The 24,627-nt window shown below is 43.7% G+C and overlaps 1 protein-coding gene across 1 annotated transcript in view; it reads left to right on the plus strand.

Annotated features, from left to right (window-relative positions):
- AGBL1 (AGBL carboxypeptidase 1) overlaps positions 1 to 24,627 on the plus strand; it is a 631,789-nt gene that overhangs the window by 36,178 nt on the left and 570,984 nt on the right. The gene's annotated exons all lie outside the window — the stretch shown is intronic.

Here is a 24,627-nt window from a genome sequence, read left to right on the forward strand (position 1 = left end):
AAGTACCACAATTATTATTAATTATTAGATCCAAGTGCATGGGTGATGCAGAAGGGAAAGGGAGTAGTGAAGATGGGGGCATTTGGGGGAAGGCCTCTTGGTGGACATGAAGGTTTTAAATGTGGGGAATAAAGCGCCCAAAATAACCTTCTAATTGTACTTCACTGTTGACTCTACTCTCCCCTTTTAGTCATATTGTTCCTCCAGCCTGGAACTCCCTTTCAAACTACAGCTTTTCCCAGGATCCAAACCGTTCTAAAATCCCACCTCATCTACCAAGCCTTCCCTAATTAAGTCCCAATGACTAAAGTTATATCAACCAAACAGCTACCTTTGGCAATTATGTATTTCTTTTTTTACTGCTCTCAGCGTTTGTGCATCTATGCAAAATCCAGTATTTATTCTGATTATTCTACTTGCAGATATTTTTATGTCCATTTCCCCTGTTAGAGCATGAACTCCTTGTGGGCATCAAGCTTATCTTGGGCTTCGGTTTGACTTATGTTGCTTCCAGTGGTCATTCAATAAATGCCATATTCAGTCAATAAATGACATATTTATATTATATCTATTGCTTTGAGTGCATTAAAAAAAGAAGAAGAAATAATTTAGCATTTCATAGCCTACTCTTCACATTCAACTTGTTCTGAATATTATAGTGTTCTATTTTAATTGAATGTTTGCCTATTGTGACTCCTCTATTCTTTTAGAGGCCAGAGACTGAGTTTAATGTTTAACATTGGTTCAAGGTTCCTAGTAAAAGGAAAACCCACTCATCCAAAATATTGAGGATGGAGCCAGTCTGAAGCCAGGGATTTCTCCTATAGCATAAGTAGTTGTGCTACTCCTTACCCCAGTGTTATTAACATATGTGTAATATTAACAATTGTTTTTGTGGAAAATAAGAAGTTAAGAGGAAGATGGTTTGAAAACAATTAAAATCAGGTGAAATTCAAGGATATGATGAAAGATGAAAAAGCCTTATAAAGCTTGCAAGCTTATCAAATTTTTTCATTTTCCATAACTTTCTCAAAGGCTTAAAACTTGAAGTAAAATACTGTATTCCACTTGTTTCTCTGTCATTTCTTGGATACTTACTGGCACTTAACTGTGGCCAATAGCACCTCATGAGGAAACATTATAAAATTGATTAAAATCCATTTTTAGTAATTGATGAATTTTAAATACAGGCTCTTGGTTCGTTTTGCAAAACAAATGAAAAACTGATAACAGGGTCAGTTTGAAACAGCACTTCTGGCCAAGTCTCAGTTCTTTATAACCAATTCACAACTAATTCACAGGTAAATTTGCAGCTTCATTATAATTATGTTCTCCTATCATTCCATCTGGTTCTATCCAAATTGCATAATGAAAGTGTGTTTTAGCAGAAATGACTAATTCAGTTTTTCTATTTTTATTGAGCTATCTGCATTCACTCTATTGCATGGAAATTAGATGATGGCATTCATTCACAGTTAAAAGAAGGAAAACTTTTACAGCCAGAATTTATTTAGTTCCTTGTGCATTTGGAAGCAAAAAACTATATGTCAAGATATCATCGCTGAGCTTTGCAGTGGAGTTCAGTAATCCATCTTACTTTGTGTTCACTTTTACTGAACAGTATCTTATCACCTAACTAGCATTTCCAGACTTCTTTCAAATTCTGGACAGAATTACATGTAGGTATAAGTAGGATACAAACTAACAGAAGGCAGACTGCTACCTACACTTGAACCATGGTAGGTGTACCTCTAGATCACCATACATACTTCTGTTCTTCCCATCTTGGGAAAGACAAAGTAGAATTGGAGATGCAACAGAGGACAACCAATATGATGGGGAATGGAGACATTTCTGGATGAGAACAGACTCGTTTTATTCTGTTTGGGTTGGGGAACTCTTGATGAAGCCCACACTATTGCTGAGGAGGAATCTTAGGATGCTGTCAACTTCTCAGGATAGCCAAATTGTTTTAGTTGTTGTTGGAGTCCAGATGTCTGGATGGTACCAGATGTTTTGTAGGGCTTATGAACACCTGCAGCATTAGTCTGGATGCTGTTTCCTGTATCTGACATGCAACGGTGGTCATGTCTGCCAGGCCCAGCTGAGGCCTTGAAGCCACACTGTAAGATCACATGGTTCACAACGTTCTACAGTAGTGATCCACAAGAACTGGCTAGAATCTTGCCAATAACTGGTCAGCAATGCCATCTCTTGATCACTTCTTTGGCTGGTGATCTACCTTTCTTCTTAAAGATGAAAACAATGGTGGTGTTTGTGAATTCCCATGGCTTTTTGATGTTAGACTAAATCTCATCAAATTATTATCATTATTATTAGTGATAATAATAATAATAATAATAATTATATTTCCTAGTAGGGAATTTCTCAGGAGAAAGAGCACCCACCTGATGGTTGTATTGGTTGAGGGAGATGGGGTAATTTCCTCTAATCAGACTTATTCAACATTATCACAATTTGCATGCATCTTCATTCTCCAGGAATTTTAAGTTTGGTAACCTGGGTGGTTTGGATGATCAGACCAGGAGCAAGAGGATTATAAACATTCTTCAGGTTTTGTCTTTGACCATACTATCAAAAAGCAGTGTGGCATAGTTGAAAGAGCATGGGCCTACGAGTCAGAGGAGTTGGGTTCTAATCTCAGCTCTGCCAGATGTGGGCTGGGTGTCCTTGGGCAAGTCAGTTGTCTTCTCTGTGCCTCAGTTTTCTCGACTGTAAAATGAGGATTTTGTGCTTGTTCTACTTCCTACTTAGACCGTGATTCCCATGAAGGGCAGGGACTGTGTCTGACCTAATTAACTTTAATCTCTCTCGAGTGTAAGCTCGTTGGGGTCAGGGAACACGTCTACCAACTCTGCTGTATTGTACTCTCTCAAGTGCTTAATACAGTGCTCTGCACACAGTTAGTGTTCAACAAATGTAAATGACTGCTTAAGAGTCAGGCAAAATTTAAAGCATCTTTCTAGTCCTCTCCCCTTTTGGGGTGTGCAGGGTATACTTGGTATGGATGCTAGGCTATTAATTAATCAATCAATGCTACTGATTGATTGGCTATTCACATAGAACTTTTGTTTGTGAGAAGAGGAGCTGAATGGCTTGGTAGATAAACCCTGGGAATAACCTTGGGGAAGAAGTGCTGCTTTATTCTTTCACTAAGGGCATCTCTCATATGACAGAAACTGGAGAGCTGCAAAACAGCTGAATCTCTACCAAACTGTGCCACTGCATGAGTTCAGCAAGCTGGCCCAGTGATTCTGTGTCCAGTAAACTGGCATTGCTCACTGCAAATTGCAATGTTTGCACTTTGATTATAACTGAAATGCTTTCCGGCAATCTTTGTGTGACTGGAGTCTGATTTTATTTATCAGCAAATACTTTGTGAATGTACACAAACTTAAGCTGTAAAACTATTTAATCTGGAAAATCATTTAAACCTGTGAAGGGGCTTGTTAAAATAAGCCAAGGTAAATCTGACTCGTGTTTACATAACTGTTCTGCTCGAGAGAACTGAGCTATTGAGATATACAAGATAGGGGATTTCAGCCCTAGGGTTATATCTGAGATTCTCAACATATACCTTTTTTATGGTATTTGTTAACTACTTACTATGTGCACTGTGCTAAGCATAGGGGTAGATACAAGCTAATCAAGTTGGACACAGTCCATGCTCAACGTGACGCTCATGCTGTTCATCCTCATTTTACAGATGAGGTAACTGATGCATAGAGAAATGAAGTGACTTCCCAGGTCACAAAGCAGACATGTGATGGAGTCAGGATTAGAACCCAGCTCCTGCTGACTCCCAGAACCATGCTCTATCCACTAGTCTACACTGCTTCCCTATTTTTTTATCAGGCTGATGAAATCTCAACAACAGGGGTGTCATTTTTGAGCCCAAAGGTCTGCTATATTTACACTTACACTTAGATGCCAGTTCACAGGTTTTAGATTGGTGGATTTTGCAATCTGGTATTTAATCCCAATTTTAGCTCCTTGTGGGCAGAGAACCAACTCGGTTGTATTGTACTCTCTCAAGTGCTCAGTACAGTGCTCTGCACACAGTATGTGCTCAATAAATACTATTGATTGGTTTTACAGATGAGGAAACTGAGGCATAGAAAAGTTAATTGACTTGCCCAAGATGACAAAGCAGGCAAATTTGGATTTGAGGAGTAGAACCCAGGAGTAAAACCTAGGTCTTGTGACTGTCCTGGGAGTGAATCTTTCATTTCTCTTTATGAATCTTAGGATGAGTTAGTACCTAACTCAGCAGTGATAATAATGTTGAGAGTGGACCTTTGGATTCCTCAAATGTTGATCCCAGAACCTAAGATGAGAGGATAAGAACAGCTGTTCATTGGCAGCAGGGAAAAGATAATTCTTTGCAATCCTCCTTCCTCATCATATCAAACAAAAACTCTTCATTATTGGCTTCAGAGCTCTCCATCACCTTGCCCCTTCTTACCTCACATCCCTTTTCTCCTTCTACATCCAAGTCCGCAGACTCCACTCCTCTGGAGCTAATCTTTTCACAGTGCTTCGATCTCGCCTGTCCTGCCGTCGACTCCTGGCCCACATCCTACTTCTGGCCTGGAATGCCTTCTTTCTTCAAGTCTGCCAAATAATCGCTCTGCCCCGCTTCAAATCCCTACTGAAGGCTCACCTCCTCCAAGAGGCCTTCCCAGACAAAGCCCCCCATTCCTCAGCTCCCCCCTTTCATGTCACCTCAACTTGCTCCCTTTGCTCTTCTGGCCATCTCCCCACCCCACAGCACTTATGAATATAATAATATTGGTATTTGTTAAGTGCTTACTATGTGCAGAGCACTATTCTAAGCACTGGGGTAGATTTACAGGGTAATCAGGTTGTCCCACGTGAGGCTCACAGTCTTAATCCCCATTTTACAGATGAGAGGACTGAGGCACAGAGAAGTGAAGTGACTTGCCCGCAGTCACACAGCTGACAAGTGGCAGATCCTGGATTTGAACCCATGACCTCTGACTCCCAAGCCCGGGCTCTTTCCACTGAACCACGCTGCTTCTCTATATTTCTTTAATTCTACTTATTTACACTGATGCCTGTTTACTTGGTTTTGATGTCTGTCTCCCCCCTTCTAGACTGTAAGCCTGATGTGGCTAGGGAATGTCTCTAATTCTGAATTGTACCTTCCAAGCACTTAGTACAGTGTTCTGCACACAGTAAGTGCTCAATAATACGATTGAATGAATGAATAAATCTAATCTTTCTCTACTTTTCTGGTATCTGTAATTTATTTTAATGTCCATAAACTGTAAACTCCTTGTGGGCAGGGATCACATTTACCAACTTCATTGTATTGTACTTTCCCAAGCACTTAGTACAGTGCTCTGCACACAATCAGTGCTCAATAAATATAATAATAACAATAATAATTGTGGTATTTGTTAAGCACTTAATATATGCCAGGCACTGCTCTAAGCACTGGGGTAGATACAAGCTAATTGAGTTGGACATAGTTCTGGTCCCACAGAGGCCTCATAGTCTTAATTCCTGTTTTGCAGATGAAGTAACTGTGGCACAGAGAAATTAAGTGACTTGCCCAAGGACATTCAGCAGACAGTGGCAGACCTGGGATTAGAACCCAGGTCCTTCCGACTCCAGACCCATACTCTATCCACTAGGCCAAACTATTGGATTGATTTACTTTTATCAAACAATGATCAGTTGATTAAAGTAATCAGGAGGGATAGCTTTTGGAAGGCTGTCAAATAGAGAGTGATGGCCAGGTGGTATTTGGCTTTTAGATCAAAGTGAAGGGCTATAGGACTGTAGTACTGTACAATCTTCACTAAGGTGGTAAGGCCTAGAATCTCCACAGATAGCACCTCGGGATCCTGGAGCAGTTCCATCGGTCTCACCGATGGCAAGACAGAAGGGTGAGCAATTGAATCTCGGAACAGAGTCAGTCTATGAGCTTCAACGCTGTGCTCCCCTCAAAACCCATTTGTTGGGTGGGATGTGGGAGGAGAAAGAGAAGAGAGGAAATGTTTGAAGGTCACAGAAAAGCTCAGTCCAGGCATCCGCACAGCGGGAAGCTGGGAGTAGAGCATGGGACAAAACCGCAAAAGTGAAAACAACACTAGGCCCAGCACACAGCAAATGTCAGCCCATCAGGGGATATCTTTGTGTGTACATGGTGTATGTTAGCATTGTCAGCCCTGAATCAACTTTTATAGTGCCACCTTCAGTCACAGGAATATGTCACCATGAAAAAGCTGAACTCTAAAAGCATCTTTTCCTAACTGAAGAGTTGGCTTTTTTAGTTCCTTCCTGTGATTGTGTTGGTGGAGACTCTACTCTCTGTTTAAAACCTGAAATCCCTGCATGTAGGAAATTTCTAATTTGTAAACCTTGCATTTATGGAAGGCCCAAGGACACTCCTTGTAGTTAGCCTAACCAATATCTGTATTTCTGGTCATGTGTCCCATTTGCCTAGTAGAGTGAAAACTTGCCTATTCAGAATATGGAGGGTGGAAAGCCTAATAATAGTAATAGTAATAATAATAATAATAATTGTTAAGCCCTTACTATGTACTTAAGCCCCTGAGTAGATCCCAGATAATCAGGTCAGAAACAGTCCCTGTCCCACATGGTGTTCACACTGTGAAGTAAAGAGTGAACAGGTTTTGAATCCCCATTTTACAGATTAGGAAACTGAGGCATAGAGAAGTTGAGTGACTTACCTAGGGTCACACAGGAGGCAGGTAACAAAGGCGGGATTTTAACTCAGGTTCTCTGGCTCTCAGATATGCGATTTTTCCACCAGGCCATGAGGCATTATGAAGTCATATGACATTACTGTTCAAATTGTTTACTTTTGTTTTTATCATTTGTACCTACACTTTTACTTTTTTTGCATATTGTGTATTTCACAGTTCAGGTTGGCATGTCTCCTTCTCCTCCCTCCAATAGAGGGCAAGCTCTTCTAGGACAGGAACCATAACTTCTCCTGTTGTTTAAACTAGTCGGTGAGTCAGTCAATTAATGGCATTTAATGAGCACACAGTAAGTGCTTTGACTATTTATTATGTATTGGACACTTAATCTGAGCAGAACACTGTACTAAACCCTGGGGAGAGCCTTGTGCAATACAACAGAGTTGGTAGACACCTCCTTGCCCACAAGGAGTTTACAGCCTAGAGAGGGAGAGAGATATTAAAATCAATTATGAATATGTACATCATTGTTGTGGGGCTGAGGGTGGGGTGGATATTAAGTGCTTAAAGTGCTCAAGTGTTATCTGCGCAAGACTGCCTCTCAAAAAATTTATTGTAAACTCCTTGAGGGCAGGGATTATGTCTACCAACTCTATTGTATTCTCCCAAGTGCTTAGTATAGTGCCCTGCATGCAGTAAGCACTCCATAAACCAATTGATGAATCATATTTATTGAGTGCTTACTGTGTGCAGAGGGCTGCCCTAAGCTTTTGGAGAGTACAAACAACAATATAACAGACATTTCCTGCCCACAGCGGGTTTCCATTTTAGCATAGATTAATCAATCGGTTGCTCTTGCTGCTGCTGATGACCATAAGAGCATATTTAATCTGCTCCTTACTTTGAGAATTGCTCTTTATCCCAGACTTAAACCAGAGTTCCTGCTGATGACAGTGAATGAGCCTAGAGAAACAAAGACCTAATATAAACAAAATGATTAATTAGACTATTCAGATAGAAACTTTTTTCCTGGTTCCATTAGATTATCAAAAAAACCCCAAAACCCACCAAAATGTCTTTTCCCAGTTTCAGGCCAGCAGATAGCTCTCTCTTGTTTCTAAGTAATTCCACAAACTCCTTCCAGTCTGGGATGAGTTACAGCTGACATGGATTTCAGTTCTAGGGTTGATATATTCCCTGTAACTGGGTGTTGAAAAGTCTTTATGTTTCTGTTCCATTATATTTTTCAAAAATGGTAGCTGCTTATTTTCGTTAGGGGGACATCATTTTGTCTCCTCTTTCAAACCAAATCAAAAGGACGCCTGTAAAACTGAGGAATGAGGAAGCTTTCTGTGCCAGTTACTTAGACCAAGCAAAACATGTCATCTATATATCCTGGCTTCGTAATGAACAGGTGATTCCTAGCTGATGAGTTGTCAGTCTCTTTTGTAAATTGCTTTTGGGTGAGTTTATTGCTCATGAAAACATGAGGTTGAAAGTGCTGAGTTCTCAGGAGAGAACTGTGCCAGAGAGTCAAGGCTGCTGATCTTTACTGAGGTTATATCAACACTGAGTCTGGAATATCATTGCCAACCCGGTATTGAAACAGTGCTTTTGATCACATAACTCCCTACCCAAGAAGTGCACTATGGGGAACTGAAATGGACATGTGCAAGTGTTGTGGGGAGGACAAATGGTTAAGCACAGTACCAACAATGAGATGGAGCAGGATTCATTCATTCAATCATATTTATTATGCGTTTACTGTTTGCAGAGCACTGTACTAAGTCCTTGGGAGAGTACAATATGACAATAAACAGTCACATTCCCAGACCAGAAGGAGCAGGAAACTGCTGGAAGACCAACCTCAGCTGGTCATCAGCTAGATGTCCACTGGAGCAGAGGCTTCCAGAAGGCTGAGAAATCGAGGCAAATTCAAAAACAGCCATGTCTTTTCTCTTCATTCTCATGGCCTCAATCCCCTCTCCCTCACCACAATTTTTGTTCTCTCTGTTATTGTCTATTGGGTTCTTCAGCTTCAGTTCATTCCAATGGTCAAAGTCAATAACAACAGTGGTATTTGTTTAGTACTTATTTTGTGCCAAGCACTGTATTGAGTACTGGCTTAAACACAAGATAATACAGAGCAAGCAAGTGGTGCAGCCAAGATTAGGACCTAGGTCTCCTGACTCCTAGGCCAGACACTTTCCACTAGACCATACTGACTGTCAGGCAGTCCTGAATGAGAGGGAATTATGATAATTATGGTATTTGTTAAACGCTTATTATGTGCCAAGCATTGTACAAAGTGATGCAGTAGATGCAAGATAATCAGGCCCCTCATGGGGGTCACACTCTAAAGTAGGAGGGAGCAGAGGTATCAAGTCCCCATCTTGCAAATGAGGACACTGAGGTGCAAAGAAGTAAAATGACTTGCTCAAGGTCACACAGCAGGTAAGTGGCAGAGGTGGAATTAAAACCAGGACTCCTGACTTCCGGGCCCTTGTTTCTTCCACTAGACCATCCTGCTTCCCAAATGATTGGGACCAAATAATCCTGAAAGTACAAGCAGAATTTCCACCCCAAACTCCATAGGATGTTTTAAGACAATATGCTCTAGTGGGAGATAGTGTGGCCTAATGGAAAGAGCATGGGACTTGGAGACAGAGACCTGGATTCTGGTCTCAGCTCCACCACTGATGATGTGGAGCCAATCACTGAACCTCTCTCTGCCTCAGTTTCCTCATCTACAAAATGAGGATAATGAAACCTATGTCTCCCTACCTCATATGGATAATACAAGACAAAATGAAATGATGGTTGCGAGACCTTTTTGGAAGCATAAAAGCTCACTAGAAAAATACAAGGAATTATTATTGCTGGTTGGTGGACAGAACTGACATGATTCCCAGCTCTACTATATGGTTCAAGCAGAGAGACCACTTGACTTCTCCGGGCAGCTCGGCAAGATGCCAGGAACATTTGGAAGAAAGGGATTCCAAAAACTTTACTGGTTGAAGTCATCTTTGAGCTTTAGAAGTACTTAGTGCCACCCTACCTGTTGCTCTCTGAATGACAGCAGTGATCTGTCTATTTCTCATCTGGGATAAGATTTGGCCAAAATAAAAGGCCAGATGAAATATGGACTTCTCTCACCATGCCAAGTGGGATTCATCTGAAGGGGTCTTGGAGGTCTCCCCAGAAATAGCTGTGTCTATTGTTCATTCATTCATTCAATAGTATTTATTGAGCGCTTACTATGTGCAGAGCACTGTACTAAGCCTTGGGATGAACAAGTCGGCAACAGATAGAGACAGTCCCTGCCGTTTGACGGGCTTACAGTCTAATCGGGGGAGACGGACAGACAAGAACAATGGCACTAAACAGCGTCAAGGGGAAGAACATCTCGTAAAAACAATGGCAAATAAATAGAATCAAGGCGATGTACAATTCATTAACAAAATAAATAGGGTAACGAATTTCCAGCACTGGAAGTCTGAGATTTTCTGAACCAAATGTCTACCCTCTGTGGGCCCCTATGGTCCTCTTTAGTTTTAAAATGTACTCATGATTTACTAGGTGTGAAGTAAGATCTGTGGTGGAACTAAGATAATCAGATGTAATATCCTCCCTTTCCTACATAGGGCTCACAGTCTTAGAGCTAAGGACCTTTATCAGGGCATTTCAGCAAATCAGATGTTTGAATACGATTACTTCCTTGGTAAAAAAAAAAAAAGGGAAAATATTTATATTTATCACACCTTTTTCTTGCTTTATCTCATTTCATTTTGACTTAGGGAAGGTTTTTGGCTACAATTCTCCATCTTACCATAAACCACTGTGTCCCCCAGCCTCATCCTAGCTCATGCTCTTCACACTCCTAAGCAAATCATCTGATGCATTCATTCTTTGGCATTTATTGAACACCTGCTGTGTGCAGTGTACTGTGTGAAGTCTTGGAAAAGGCTTTAATATATGATAAATAAGACATTGCTCCTGAAGAGGTCAAGGATGGTTGAAAGGATACAGGAGTAGAAAAAGGTGAAACATCGTAAGAAGGCAGAAGAGCAGTGACTAGAACATGATTTCTCAAACAGTTGAAAGGGCTGCTTTCAGTCTCTTCCCTAATCAGACCAGGATACCCAGCATCCACTAGTCAAAAGAGCCACAGCCAAAACCTTAATAGAATCTGAAAATCTGTGGAGTCAAAGTAGCCACTGCTTCAGAGTTTATATCTTGTTCCAGCAGGGCAGATTGGGACTCCCAGATGGCGTGGAGAAGACGTGTGTGATCCTGGACAGGCTGGATCAATGGTCCAGCTGTGGAAGAATAGTCAAGTTTGGGTGCTGCTGCCCTTCAACCTCACAGTCTTGCTGCTGGCCTAGGTGAAAAGGCCAGGCTCTAGTAGCCAGGACACCTGGGTTCTAGCTCCAGCTCTGCCAGTAGGGAATTGCCTGGTAGGGCAGCAGTGAAGGTTTCTGACTGGAGATGCATTTAGGGCCAGCTAGCTCTAGGAGGGCAAGCTGGGTCAGGCCCCATCTTCTGTCTCACCTACGCTGCTCCCTTTTAGCAAAGATATTAGATTCTTACCTTGCATGGCCCTGCCTGCCCTCAGGGAATTAATTTGTTAAGAATCTTGTTTGCCTGGAATTTGTCCAGTCCTTTTAAATACAGATGTGACAAACCGTTTTAAGCTGCCCCGGCCATGTGGCTGACACCTTGACCCCTATCTGAGAGCTGGCTGGAATGGAGAATATCTTTTTGGGATCTGATTTCAGCCTGCAGAAATGACACAGTCTCATTGTTGCCTGCTTCCCTTCTGGGTCCCTGAATTCGCACACTTCATTTCTGGGCAAAAGTTTTGGCTCTCTCTGTACTGGCTGGTAGGCTTGATGGGTAAAGGGATTGGGAACCTGATGCCCAGGCACTGCCCTCCTAAGAGAGTGGGGCAGAAAAGGATTCTGGGTTGATTAAAATATATTGCAAATATAAATGAGTGAAACTTCTGAATCCCACTGGGAATCTTGAGTTTCTAGCTGCCCATCAAGGAGCAGAGCATGTATGGAGGAGAAATACCTTCAAAGTCCAATGTATTTACTGTGACTAATCACTCATCAGTCAATCAAATAGTGGTATTTATTGAGGGATTTCTGTGTACAGATCACTATACTAAGCTCTTGGTAGAGTACAATACAACAGAGGGTTTTTTTTGTTGGTATTTGTTAAGCGCTTACTATGTGCAGAGCACTGTTCTAAGCACTGGGGGAGATACAGGGTCATCAGGTTGTCCCACGTGAGGCTCACAGTTTTCATCCCATTTTGCAGATGAGGTAACTGAGGCACAGAGAAGTGAAATAACTTGCCAACAGTCACACAGCTGACAAGTGGCAGAGTTGGTAGACATGTTCCTTTCCCACAAGGAGCTTATCATTCTCCCTCCCTACTCTGTCACCTATGCTCTTAAGTCCATACCCCCTAATTAATTAGCTATTCATCTCTCACCCCAATAGGACTTAGGTCAACATCCTTATATTTGGTTGCTTCACTCACTTGTAATTGATTTAAATGTTCCTCTAGACTGTAAACTCATTATGACCAGGGATTGTGTCCCCTAATTCCTTTGTATTGTACTCGTCCAAGAGCTTAGTATAGTGCTTTGCACATAAAAAAACAACAGTGGTATTTGTTAAGCACTTACCATGTGTCAGGCACTATACTAAGCACTGAGATCGAGACAAATAATTGGGTTGGACACAGTCCCAGTCCCACATGGGGTTCACAACCTTAATCTCCGTTTTACAGATGAGTTAAGTGAGGCCCAGAGAAGTGAAGTGACTTGCCCAAGCTCACACAACAAACAAGTGACAGAACCTGGATTAGAACTCAGGTCCTTCTGACTCCCAGGCCCAGGTTCTATCCACTAGGGCATGCTGATTCTCATAGTAAACACTCAATAAATATCATTGATTGCTTGATTGATTCTTCTCTCACACTGGATTGTAAAGTTCTTAAAGGCAGGAACCATGTCTATGTACTCTACCAAGTGATTAGTACAGCTCTCTCCAGCTCTCTCAATAAATACCATTAATGGAGTGACTGACTGACAGCTGAAACCTAGCATGGAGATCCTTAAAGGGCTTACGAACCCTTTCCTCCTGAGAATATTGGACAGTTTCAGGGGCCTTTTCTGACCTCTAATGTCCTGTGGACCATAGACCAGTGGAGCAGAATATCAGTCTTCAGGCAGCCCTCTCTATCTTCCTCTCCTCTCTTTTCCTCTCACACATTTTTCCTGCTGCCTACCAGTTTTCAGAGCAAAGATGAATAAAGCCCATTGAGAGGTAGGCTATCATCTCCTAAAGGCTGTTTTCATAGCTATCAAGTCCCAGTCTCTATATGAGTTTGTTATAGGACTTTTCTCTGCAGTTCCTGTGAAGCTGGGGGAGTTTAGGGGATTGGCAAGTCTTGGGATCTCCCAGATCTGAAAAGCAGAACACCCAATCTGTTGCACTGAATGCCAGACAGTTGGGGCAGTGTTTTGTTTTTTTTTTCTAATGGTATTTGTTAAGTGCTTTATATGTGCTCAGCACTGTACTAAGCACTATGTAGATACAAGCTATCCTTGAAGGGGATAATAAAGAAATATCTACTGCTCACGGAAATCATTTGTTTCCTTTTCTTGAGGGTGGAGGTTATCGATAGCTCTGCCATCATGAAACATTCACACAGGCTTCTAGATCCTCCTTGCCAGCTGAGAGTAGAGGAGAAACTTTCAACATTTCTAATATGCGTCTTTGGGACCAGCTTTAGGATTCTCTTGCCCCTTGAAGGGAATTGAACATCAAATCTTGGAGAAGCAGCATCAAACTCACTGAGCACTACTTTTGCCCATATTGCATGTATTGGGATTCAAAAGGATTTGTGAATGGCTCAGGATTGAAAAGGAATTCTGAATGGTTCTCTACCACATGACCAACAGGGTGTAGATTTTCCCCATCTTTTTCCAATTAATCAGTCAGTGGTACTAATGGTACTTTGTGCAGAGAACTATAATAATGATGGTATTTGTTAGGTGCTTATTATGTGTCAAGCACCATTCTAAGCACTGGTGTAGATACAAGGTTATCAGTTGTCCTTAATCCCCATTTTACAGATGAGGTAACTAAGGCACAGAGAAGTTAAGTGACTAGCCCGAAGTCACACAGCTGACAAGTGGAGGAAACAAGATTAGAACCCATGATCTCTGATTCCCAAACTCGTGCTTTTTCCACTAAGCCATGCTGCTTTGGGGAAAGTACTCTGTCTACAGAGCTGGTAGGTGCAATCTCTACCTACAGAGTGTTTGCAGTCTCCTCACCTGTTCCCAAATGACACTTGATTGACTTTTAAAGAGCTATATTTAGTGTACTAGAGAGTCTGCCCATTTGAAGTTCTCATTTATTCAACCCTGGAGGCATTTTGTTCATGTATGCCTTCTGTTTTTTCCCATTAAATTGAAATCCAGGGATCATATCTTTTACTTCTTCTGTATTTACCCCCAAACAGCTAGTAGAATACGTTGCACCTATTAGCTACACAATTCAGTTCCCTACTCACTGTATGCATCGTCAGATTTGTTGAGGTAATCAAAGATTCATTCATTCATTTATATTTATTGAGCATTTACTGTGTGAAGAGCACTGTACTAAGCTCTTGGAAAATGGTGGCAGAAGGATGATTCAGAGGTAATTTTAAATCATCTTTGGGGACAGTTTCTAATCAATCAATCAATAAATAAATAAGTCAATGGTATTTATTAAGCAGAATACTGTGGGCAGAGAGCTGTACTAAAATCTTGGGAGAATACAATAGAGCTGATGGACCTGATTCCTGCCCCAAAGGAGCTTATAATCAAGTAATGGGGGAGATAATAAAATGAATTACAATAAAAAAAGAATACCACAGAGTATAAGGATATGTACATAGGTGCTGTGGAGATGGTGGTGGAGTGAGTATCTAAATTCTGAGGCGGTACAAACTTGAGTACATAGGAGACACAGAGGGGAGTTAGGACAGAGTGGAGAGGTGAGAGGTTAATCAGTGAAAGTTTTCTGTCTTATTTTGACCCAACTAGTGATTGGATGGCCTGAATGAAGACTAGTGTCCAGCCACCTGGGCCATCTTAAAACCAATGACCTTCAACATCATCACCATTAATGGAATTCAATGAGTCCTTACTGGGTGCAAATCACTGTACTAAGCGCTGGGAAGAGTATAGTGCAACTGGGTTGGTAGTCATATTCCCTGCCCACAATGAGTTCACAGTCTAGAGGGGGAGACCGACAGTAATATAAATAAATAATTTATAACATATGATCTGTAGATATATGCCAGAAAAAAGATCCATCCACTTGATGTCCCTCTTTGGGTCTGGCAAAGGGAAACATTCTCAGGTTCTCTCATTCTCCTTTCTGCCCCACTCTCAGTGTCTTTCTCTTCTGATATTTTCCTTCAAATTCACACAAGTGTGGGTCACGCTATGGCCAGCCTGCTAATGGGTAAGCCCTTCAAAATCCTAAAAAAACTCTTCTGTGGAGCTGAGGCTGTAGCTTCTTATGGGTAGAGAAGCTGTCTACCATCTCTGTTGTATTATACTGTCCCAAGTTCTTAATACAGTACTCTGCACGCAGTAAGCACTGAGTAAATGCCATTGGTTGATCAACTGGTCCACCACCCCACCACACCCACACCCACTTTGATTTCAGTTCACTCATAGAGGCCACACTCTCTTAAGCCCAAAGCTGCCACAAAGAACTGTATGAGAGTCTGCGAGGGGTGTGTGATTTGCAGAAGAGGGCCTTGGCTGGATGAGGAAAGTGCCTGGGCATCCTATCTCAGTTCTACTAATCCCTACTAGAGGGGTTGAACTATGACCTAACATGGCACCACCTTGCCCTGACAGCTATCTGAGGTGATCTGAAACTTGCCAGCCTCCCACCCCCTAAACCTCCCAGGCCGGGGATTGCTTTTGCGGTGGACCACTGCTGATCCCAGGGAATTTTTTTTTTGGTCTTTTTGAAAATAAAAAGAAAACAAACATGAGACTTTTAGTTTTGTCTCTTTCTCCCTCCCTGGGGTCACAGCCAGAAGGTCTGAGATATGGTGAGGTGCCACTGGTGCTTTCCTGCTTTTCTGGCTCTGGCTGCCAGTCTGGAGCCGAGGCTGACCAGTGGGGAGATGGACCTCTTTTTTTTTAATGATATTTGTTAAGCACTTACCGTGTGTCAAGCACTCTTCTAAGCATCGGGGTAGATTCAGGTTTATCAGGTTGGACACAGTCCCTGTTTCACAAGGGACTCACAGTCTAAGTAGGTGGGAGGAGGAATTAGTCCTCAATTTAGAATTGATGAAACTGAAGCTAGAGAAATTAAGTGATTTGCCCAAGTTGACACAACAAGCGATTGACACAGCCAGAATTAGAACCCAGGGTCTCTGAATCCCTAGCCCCTGCTCTTTCCATTAGGCCATGCTGCTTCTCAGGCAGTACAAACCCACCTGGAGAGCCAGGATAGAAAGAACCTCTTCGATTTGTTCTTTGAGAAGAGGAAAAAGAAGGGCTTCCCTTCTCTGGCTGCTGTTCCAGAGACTGTGCTGATTAGTAGGGAGATGGTCTTCAATCCCCCCAACCCTGATGGAATGGACTCACTGCCCCCTCCTCCAGCAGTGGAAAAGGCTGTGTGTCTCCCTTCACCCATTCAACCTCTCCACCTCCTCTAAGTGCCCTGGAGGGGCAGCAGCCCTGGGGGAGCTGGAGGATATGGAGGGAAAGCTAGGCAGAGCCGCTTCAGTTTTGGAGGAAGCCACATGCATGGAACCCCAGTTGACAATCCAGTCCATGGTGGACACATCCCCTCCCTGATCCAAGTGCCCAAGGTTGGCCTGGGTCCCTTCTACTTCCAAAGTTTTGCCAAGTGTCCCCTTTCCCTCTTCTCCTGAACCATCCCCTGGTCAGAAGATCAGACAAATTAATAATTTAGAATGTGTAGATGATAGATTAGTACTGTTATAAACTCATTTATCAAATCATATATAAGGATGCCGTACCACAAATGTGCCAGTCCACCAGGGAACCCTGTTTGAGAGTCTGGGTTACTGCCTCATCCTGGAATAGGTCCCCAGTCACTGTCAGTGACGGAAGCAGAGATTCCGTCGACAGCACCCTGGCAGGTCTGGGTTGTTCCTTTTTTTTCTGGGAGAACCAGGTAAAGTTTCTCCTCCAGACCTGAGATGCGGTTTGGCATCAGAACATATGCACACAGCTGTGCCCTTCTTGCGTGTTGCAGGAGCTTCTCCCGCTCCCAGCAATCTGCTTTCTCTCGCCTCTCTCTGCCTGGAAAATGGTGATGAGTCTGTGCCATTTGCCATCCGCTTCCTGTGTCTCCCCCGCCTCATATTTTTCCCATCTTGTTATTCCCGTTGATGCCAAGCGGGAGGACGCGGTGGTGGCAGATGGCACTCCCGGGTAGCTGTGTTCCTGGGCAGCTGAATAACGTGCTTACACATGTCCCCTCGCTTTCCTCCGCCCGCCTTCTGCCTCCTCATTCCCACAATCCTTCTTTCCTTTCCCTTTCTGACTCCCAAACTTGGCTGCTTCACTGACTCTCGCCAGCCATATGAGGAGTTTAATTTCCTCATAATCTTGAGAAGCAGTGCAGCCTCAGGAAAAGAGCAGAGGACTGGGGATCAGGAGACCTGGGTTCTAATCCCAGCTCTGTCATTTGCCTTCTGTGTGATTTTGACTTCTCTCTGTCTCCATTTCTTCATCTATAAAATGGAGTTAAATTTTATTTTTAACACTATTTGTTAGGAGCTTACTATGTGTCAAACAATGTCCTAAGAGCTGGGACAGGTTCCAGTTAATTAGGTCAGACACAGTACTTGTCCAGCCCAAGGGAGAACAGGTAACCCCATTTTGCATGTGAGGAAACTGAGGTGCAGAGAAGTGAAGTGACTTGCCCACAGTCACACAGCAAGCAATTAGCAGAGCTGGGATTAGAGCCCTGGTCCTTCTTACTTACTGGAGAGAGTATGGTCATGGGAGTCAGGCACGTTGCCTTTGCCTTTCTATATCCTTTCTCCCTCTCCCTGTAATCCCTGTGAGGGACTTACTGTGTCTGATGTAATCATCCTCTATTTTCCCCAGTACCTATTATACAATAAGTGGTCAATGTATCCCACAATTATTATAATTATTAAGCCAGGGAAGGGATTCATTTGTGGAGGCCCTGATGGACAATAACTCCTGCAGTCTTGTCTGTCTCCATCAACATTGTGCTATTTATACTCACCTAGAAAAATACAACACTCTTCACACACTCCAGGTCCTTGTTTGTGTCTTTTTGCCCATAGCTTGATATTTGCTCAGTACTTTAATTTTTGCCAAGCACTTTTACCTTGGTTTTTTTCTCTTCTTCCATACCACATCCTTGGAAAATAGAAGGAAGCTGCTATATTTAACAGAAAAAGAAATTGAGGTAGAGAGGGAGTAAATGATTTGTCCAAAGCCAAACAACAGACCAGTGGTTGGGCCAAGAAACCAAGATTTAGCCCCATTTTTATGGATGAGGAAATGAAGGCCCAGAGGGGTTAGGTAACAGAGAAGCAGTGTGGCTTAATGGCAAGAGCACGGGCTTGAGAGTCAGAAGTCATGGATTCTAATCCTGGTTCTGCCATTTATCAGCTGTGTGACTTTGGACAAGTCACTTAACTTCTCTTTGCCTCAGTTCCTCAGTTACCTCATCTGTAAAATGGGGATTAAGACTGTGAGCCCCACGTTGGACAAACTCATTACCTTGTATCTACCCCAGCGCTTAGAGCAGTCCTTGGCAGATATAGTAAGTGCTTAACAAATACTATCATTATTATTATTTGCCCAAGGAAACTCAGCAGACAGAGCTAGGACAAGAAGCCAATCAACTTGGCTCTCAAATCTGACCAATAGCCTATGCTCAGTTCAGGACAGTAGGATAAATACTTTTTCAAATTCAGGTCCAGCTGAATGACACCAGGTCTGTCACATAAACCCAATCTGTAGGAGATCTGAAATTGTACCAAATCAGGAAAATGTCCCATATCCTAAGTGTTCTTTAGTTATCTGGAGAGTTGGGTTGTCGGTTGTGAAAGGTAACCCCTAGTTGTACCAGATAATCTTTGACCCCTTAACATCCTGTGTTCTTCCTTCTCTGCACGGCAAGTCCTTCATTCTCTCTCCTCATCTGTAAAATAGCAGAATGTTACAGACCTGGGAAGGTGAATGGGATGATGAGACCAGTTCTTTCCTCTATGATAAGGAGAGATTGCATTTGCATGAAATCAGGCTTAGGAAAACCCAAGAGAGAGGCAGCATGGGCCAGGCAGGTAATAATCTTGGTTCCACCACTTATATGCTATGGGTTTTTTTTGTTGGTATTTGTTAAGCGCTTACTATGTGCAGAGCACTGTTCTAAGCACTGGAGTAGACACAGGGTCATCAGGTTGTCCCACGTGGGGCTCACAGTCTTAATCCCCATTTTACAGATGAGGTAACTGAGGCACAGAGAAGTGAAGTGACTTGCCCACAGTCACACAGCTGACAAGTGGCAGAGCTGGGATTCGAACTCATGACCTCTGACTCCAAAGCCTGGGCTCTTTCCACTGAGCCACGCTGCTATGTGACCTTGGGCAAGTCATTTCACTTCTCTGTGCCTCAATTCCCTCATCTGTAAAATGGGGATTGAGAGTGTGAGCCTCATAGCTGTGGTTTATTGGATAGAGCACGGGCCTGGGTGTCTGATGGTCATGGGTTATAATCCAAGCTCTGCCACAAGTCTGCTGTGTGACACTCGGCAAGTCGCTTAATGTCTCTGGGCCTCAGTTACCTCATCTGTAAAATGGGGATTAAGAGAGTGAGCTCTAAGTGGGACAGGAATTGTTTCCAACCTGACTCATTTGTACCTATTCCAGTGCTTAGAACAGTGCTTGGCCCATAATTAGTGTTTAACAAGTACCATAATCATAATAATAATATAGGACAGAACAGTGTCCAACTCAATTTGTTAGTACCCACCCCAGAGCTTAGTACAGTGTCTTGCACAGAGTAAGCACAATTACAACTATCACAATTATTATTATTGCTATTATTAGAGGCGATCAATACTCGAAGTTTGTCCCCACAACATCTAAGTGATTGTAGAGGGAGACAAGGATTACTATTTCTAGCTAACAAATGAAGAAAATGTAGCCCAGAGAGGTTTTGTGTCTTGTCAGGCCAGTTTCTTATCTCCAAGACCCATGCTCCTTCCACATGACTGCACTGTCCTGATAGAAATTCCACGCTGAGAAGCATCGTGGTCTACTGGATAGACCATAGGCCCGGGAGTCAGAAGGACCACCATTTATCTGCTGTGTGACCTTGGACAAATCACTTAACTTCTCTGTCCCTCAGTTATCTCATCTGTAAAATGGGGATTAAGGCTTTGAGCCCCATGTGGGACAGGGATTGTTTCCAACCTGATTCATTTGTATCTTCCTCAGTGATTAGTACAGTGCCTGGCACATAGTAAGTGCTTAACAAAAAACATTAAAAAAGTTCCCTGTTTGGGCTTGTGATCTGGGGCAAGGAAGGGATAGAGTTTGGAGGAGGGAAACTGTGCTTCCAGAAATTCAGTGTCTGTTCTCCCTTCTACTTAAACTGTGAGCCCATATAGAAAAGGGATCATATCTAACCTGCATTGCTTATACCCTAGAGTTTGACCCATAATAAGTGCTTGAAAGTACCTCAATTATTATTACTATTATCATAATTATGATTATTTTTGTTAGTCCAGGATGCTTCTCAGTAACCATCCACTTTTCTCTGCACTGAACAATGGCCTATAGAAAATAATTTTCTTACTAGGTCTCCAGGAGACAGGTATTTTTGGATCTATGGCAGGTGATGGGATGTAACTTCAGGTGTCTTAAGGAATCTGGCACGGGTAGTAGAGCAAGGATTTTCCCCTCCTGTGCTGGTGATGAGGCTCAGATGGGCACCCCTGATCTCCAAGGGGAGAAGAGGACTGATGCTGATCCTAACAAGGGCTCTGAATCCCTCAGAATCTGAGGTGAAACGTTTCCTTTTGATCTGCCACAGGATCTAGCATTTTGATCTATGATCTTGGTTTCCTGGGCAGGATTGTGAAACCTTTATAGAGTGCTGAGTAGTTTTAAGGGAGACATAACAATCTCCTAGCAGTTTCTCATTCTGAATTCTGCTTCTCTCAGCTGGAGCCTTCAGGAGTACTGATACTTGTTTTGGTCGAGGCCTCACATCTTGTGGAAGGCTTGATCATCCATTCCCCTGCTCTCTCCCCCACTTTCCAGTGCTCTCATCCAACCTACACTCCCTTCCTTTGCCTTTTTTATGGCATTTAAGTGCTTACTTTGGGCCAGACAATCTACTAAGTTCTGGGGTATATAGTTGGGTTGGACCGAGTCCACCTAGGGCTCACAGCATTAATTCTCATTTTACAGATGAGGGATCTGAGGCACAGAGAAGTAAAGTCACACAGCACACAGCAGACAAGTGGAGGAGCCAGGATTGGAACCAAAGTTCTCTGGCTCCCAGGCAAGTGCTCTTTCCACTAGGCCATGCTGCTTCTCCTATCCTCTCTGCCCAACAAACACAAACAGTAGGTGGACAATCCTGTTGAATTGTACTCTATCAAGAGCTTAGTACTGAGCTCTGCACACAGTAAGCACTTAATAAATACCACTGATTGATTGAATTTAGTGTGGATTTGCTACCTGTTATCTTTCCTTTGATTCCAAAGAGTGGGAAAGACACCTGGGCTAAACCCATCCAGTATGATCAAGGAGTGTCAATCCAATAATTTTGATTGGTCCCTCTCCATTCTTTGAATCACTAGGCTCATGATCCAAGTGCTGTTTCATATGACAAGATGGGCCAAAGATATATATATAGTAATTCACTCACTGGCAGCCCTTACAAGGCAGAGGGGGAGGGAGATGGGAAAAGAGCAGTGGGAGAAGGTATTTCAAGAGCATGACCAATGCAAGACAGGGACTGTGTTGAACTGAATTCACTTGTATATACCCCAGTGCTTAGAACAGTGTTCGACATGTGGTAAGCACTTATAATAAATACCATTCCAAAATAAATAATAACAGCTGTTAAGCATTACCTATGTGCCCAGCACGGTACTAAGTACTCTGGTAAATACAAAATAATCAGGTTGGACACATTCTCTGATCCACACAGGACCTACAGTTTCAGTTTCTAGAATGTAAGCTCGTTGTGGTCAGGGATTGCAGCCTCTCTTTGTTGCTGAATTGTACTTTCCAAGCACTCAGTACAGAGCTCTGCACACAGCCAGCACTCAATAAATACGATTGAGTGAAGTAGGAAGGAGAACATATGTTGAATCCCCATTTTACAGATGAGGAAACTGAGGCACTGAGAAGAGGAGAAAACTGAGGACAGAAGAAATGATTAAAGGAGAAATGAAGCAGATGCAGTGTAGTTCTCTCAGCAGGCAGGGAATGATTGAAGTGATTGAAGCTTGGATTCCCAAACTGATTGAAGTTTGGATTCCACTTTAGGGAACTATCCAGAGTCAAGGCACCATCCAATCCCCCCTAGCACAGCTTTCTCCATTCTTACACCCCAGACTCCCATCCCTGTTTCCTCCATTGCCTGGTGACTCCCTCTTATTCAGTGAATGAATGGGAACAGGGGTGGGACAGGGAGAGATCAGGTAGTGGTAGTGGAAGAGGAGCAAAATGAAGAGGAGGAGGTTGGGGAAGAAGCTGGGGTCGGGGAGGGGGGTGTTTGCACCTAGGGCTGGAGTAGAAGGTTGCTAGAAAAGGGGAATCTGTGAGAGCAGGGACTGGAAGAGAAGAAAGAATGTGAAAAGGAATGTGCTCCCCTTCTCAGTGTTCCGTTATCACCCCCTCCTCTCCAAATGGGGCAGTGGGCAGTTACAGTCAGGGATGGGGGAAGCCAGGGATAGGGAAAAGACCTAAGGCTGGTAGCAGAGAGAAGGAGGGATGCTGTCCCTTCTCTGGTGGGATAGCCATGGTGGCAGAAGAACCACAGGAAGAGTGGGAGGGAACAGGGCGCTATGGGATTGGGTTGGGGCTCGCTTTCCAGGAAAGGCATCGAGGAGAAGCAACACATCCCAGGGGAAAGAACACAGGCCTGGGAGTGAGAGGATGTGGGTACTAATCCTGGCTCCACCACATGTCCTCTGCATGACCTTGGTCAAGTCACTTAGCTTCTCTGTGCCTCAGTTACCTTATCTGTAAAAGGGGATCAAGATCGTGAGCCCCAGGTGGTGCAGGGACTGTGTTAGACCCGGTTGCCTTGTATCTACCCCAGCGCTTGTCAAATAGTAAGCACTTTACACATACCACAGTTATTATTAGGTGACTTTGGAGACTCCTAGAAGAGCTAAATTTGCTCCTCAGGTGGGGAACTTTTACTGTTCCTGTCACCCACGTGTGCATACACAAACCATTGCATCCAACGCCCCAAAATTCTGGGTTCGAACGCTCCCCATTTCCCAACAGCGTTCTTGCCGAAACGCACAGGGCAAAGGAGAGCATCCTCTTCAAACCTGAAGCCCAGCTGGCTTGGTGGAGTTTCAAATTTCCATATCCAGTAGGTGGCAGCATGACACCTGGAAAGGTACTTTGTGTGGGCCCTGCAGGGCTCCCAATTAGGAGCTGTAGGCAAGGACTTCTGAATGGGAAGGAATTTTTCCTGCTCTTTAATCAGTGAAACCATGAGCAGCTTAAGCCTTTCGTTCTCGGTAATATTGTCGCTGGGACCCTTCAGATTGTTTCTGAAAGAATTCCCAGAGGGGGCAGGGAGCAAAGGGAGAGGTGGAGGCAAAGGTCTCATGAACAAGTTTGTCTCAGGCTTTCTCCATTTTTCATCCCGAAGACTAAATTTAGTAAATAACCTCTCGGTGACAATCAAATCCGGGGCGCCTGCTGCTCTGTGCTAATTGGTACTGGACATGGGAGAATACGGTTTATCTTCTCTGGCAATGATAAGGAAATTCCGCAGAGTGAGCTTGGCCTGGACACGAGGAGGAATTGCACTCTGAAGCTTTGATTCTCCTCGTTCGGCAGAGTCAGTAGGGAAGACCCTCCTGAGATAAGATGGAGGGAGACTTCTTATATGGTTACCATTCTCCTTCTCTGTTGGTGTCAAAGCAGAAACACAGGGAGGCACTCCAGAACTCCTCACCAACTCTGAAATCCCTCTCTCTGACCATAACCTTCTCACCTGCCTCATCTCTCACACTCCCTCCCCCTGCAAATCTTCGCTACTGCCCCACAGAGACCTCCGCTCTCTCGATCCCATCCGTCTTTCCAATAGCATCTCTCCTCACCTTGCCGCCCTGTCCTCTCTTCCCACTCTTGACGAGCGGGTCTCCGCTCTCAACTCCACCCTCTCTACTCATCTCGACTCTCTCGCCCCCCTTTCCCTCCGCCGCTCTCGCTCCACTAACCCACAGCCCTGGATCACCTCCTCCGTCCGCCTCCTACGCTCCTATGCTCGAGCTGCTGAGCGCTGCTGGCAAAAGTCCAAGCACCAAGCCGACCTCACACACTTCAAATTTATCCTTTCCTGCCTTAACTCTGCCCTCTCCTCCGCCAGGCAAAGCTTCTTCTCCTCCCTCATCGACACCCATGCCCGTCACCCCCGCCGACTGTTCCGGACCTTTAACTCTCTCCTTAGGCCCCCTGTTCCTCCCCCTCCCCCATCTCTCACCCCCAATGATCTGGCCACCTATTTCCTCACGAAAATCAACACGATCAGGTCTGAGCTCCCCAAAGTCACCCCTCCGCCTCTCCCCTGCCCCCCACCAACCCCCTCCCCTAC

The sequence above is a fragment of the Ornithorhynchus anatinus genome, chromosome 5 (assembly GCF_004115215.2).
Source record: "Ornithorhynchus anatinus isolate Pmale09 chromosome 5, mOrnAna1.pri.v4, whole genome shotgun sequence".
NCBI classification, from domain to species: domain Eukaryota; kingdom Metazoa; phylum Chordata; class Mammalia; order Monotremata; family Ornithorhynchidae; genus Ornithorhynchus; species Ornithorhynchus anatinus.